Here is a 2,686-nt window from a genome sequence, read left to right as displayed (position 1 = left end):
TGCTGAACCCAAAGCTCAGAGGGTTGCAGGACACGAAAAATGCTTTGTGCTTTTGAGTGACAAAGATTTTATGTTCTACTCCCATGTAACAGTAACCATTTCTTCTTTGCAGGCACTTGTTCAGTGACAAGGAGCGTTTCAGTCCCCAGATATTATACTCCTTAGCTGCAACTGACAATAACAAAACAGGTCACAGAGGAGACAAGCAAGAAGGTTTTCTGTACCCAAAGGCCCAGGTGATAGTTGCAGCCTCCAGAGTGTCAAGCTTGAATCCTCCCTAGCAGGAGCCTGCAGGCTGCAGCAAGTGAAGCAGATTGTTCCCTTCTTTGTCTCTGCTATGTTTGTGTCCACCCTGATGCAAACTGGAGGCTCGTATTCTGGGACCTGCATTCTCCATCGATCATGTTTCCTTACTCAAAACAATTTTAGCTGCAAGCTGTAGTGTCAACAGGGTTTTGTGTACTTTGTGGGAAGCTGGACCACATATTGTACCGGGACATTCAGTATTCTTCAGCCTGGAAATACTGTACCAATCCAATTTTTTTAAATGACTTTTTTGGGGTAGTAAATTACATTGGAAAAGAAACAGTAAATTAAGCCAGCCAAGTGTAGGAGATCGCAGTCTTCCAGAAATTTGCTTACCTTTAGGCTTTAAGTGTGCCACTATAAAGACTAACAACACTTCACTTAGTAAAAGCTTGAACAGTAGAATATGGAGCTTTGGATATGTGGAACAGATGAGCCTTGAATATAGAATTTGGTTGTGTGTATCTGACCAAAAGTCAATGATCAAGGCAGGCTGCATCTGACTGAAAAGGTTTTGATCAAGTTAACTGGCCAGAAAATCTTACCTCATGAATATAACATTTTTCCTTAAACAAAATCAATGAAATAGTAAAATTCTAATGTAAACACTGGCAGACCAAAAAATACTCGTCAGTCTAATGAGTCCTTATACCATTCATCTACTCTTTCTAGCAGATGTAATAATGGAAGGTGGAAGAGTTTATCTGGGCACTTTGGGGAGAAAGATAATATGACTTTTCATGTCCCTTTGGCTTATGAGAAGAGAGTGGCAGGAGAGGAATATGGTGTTTGTGAATGTGTAGTCCCTATTTGTGGATGTTTTGACCGGTTAATTAGTTTTTCTTTGCTGTATGTCTTCCAAACACATTTTTCTTTGTTCATTTCTTGCACACTTTTATATTTCGAGACAAAACTATTTGTAGTAAGATGATAAAGTAGGATAACAAGATTTTGTCATCAGAAACTGCTTTCATTTGGTATTAATGGCTTGCTTATGTGCATGTACATTCCAAATAGTATTTTGATATCTGAGGAATAATTCAGACAAAGGAGAATCAAGCTTCACCAAGCTTAAAGGCAAGAAGAGTAAACACAAAATGCCTCAGAGCTGACAATATTTGTTGAAAATTAACAATCTCTTCCCACCCATCCACAAATAAAAAGTAATTTTGTAAGCCATGAAACTTAAGAAGTTTATTTTTCCTGTCTAGTCTTTATGTAGATTCCCTGTTGTCTGATGTTTTGGTTGATCCTGCATTGCAAGCTGTCTCTCAGCATATGGACTATTTGTCTGTCCGTCTTCTGACCTGTTTATCACTTAACACAGGGAAACTTAATATCTCTTTGGCCTTTCTCCTCTTGTCTTGTTTGGCAAAATTGTTTGATGTATTCCAGAGGTTTTGCAGGTAAGAGTTGGAGAAAATAATGTGATCACATCCTTTCCTTTCCTTAGGGAAGAGACTGGGGAAAAAAATCTGAGCAGTAGCACCATTGCTTCACTCACAGTGGCAGGGGAACACGTCACTTGGAGAAAAAGGGGAGTTTTTGCATCAGCCTTAACTTTGAGGTGTGCTCGCTGGGAGGATTTGTTATTAATAACACCTAGCATTTTAGCAGTGAACCTCAAGTGCTAAGGAGAAAAATATAGTCTCCATTTGTAAAAGTGAGACTGGAGGAGATGCAGTGATGTGGCCAAGGTCATCCCAGAGGCCAGTGGCAGAGAAAGGACTAGTCTTTGAATCCCCTGAGTCTCCTCCTCTGACAGTCTTCTGTCCACCAGCCACGAGAGCGCGCAGAGGACTTGAGTCACATGAATAGATCTGTTATCTACAAAGTCATGCATATAGATACCAGTCACGCAGAACTAAGCTGTGGCCCCATTTTCATATCGAAGATTAAAGCAGCTCTGCAGAAAGTGTATTTCAACTTTCTGTCTTAAAAATATGCTGCTAATTAGGGATGTAAAGGGGCTGAACTCAGCTGCAAGACTGCTGATCTTTCCTGGAGAGACATTGCCTGCCAGCATTGTTTGGACTCCAACTAACCCTTCATTGTCTTCTATCTCGTTGAGGTCCTGAGCATGCACAGAAAAAAAGGAGGATTGATGTCTTTATATTGTCATTTCTGGCTGTCTGCAGGATACCCTTCAGCCATTTTCAGCAATGCTCAAAAGTATGCTCTGTTTTTAATCTTGTTTTGCTTTTTGTTTTTGCTGGTGGCACTCTTCCATGCCCAGAAACTTTTTTAATTTTTACTTTTGTAGCTGTGCAATTCCACCTTATTAAGCTGGATTCTGCTTGTAGTCTCACCCTTCACAGGGCTATCTTTTTTAATGGGTGAAAAAGTGCAGATGCCAGCGTTTCACACTAGAAGTTCTAGT

The sequence above is a fragment of the Merops nubicus genome, unplaced genomic scaffold (assembly GCF_000691845.1).
Source record: "Merops nubicus isolate BGI_N331 unplaced genomic scaffold, ASM69184v1 scaffold51797, whole genome shotgun sequence".
Taxonomy (NCBI): Eukaryota; Metazoa; Chordata; class Aves; order Coraciiformes; family Meropidae; genus Merops; species Merops nubicus.
This window is presented reverse-complemented; position numbering follows the sequence as displayed.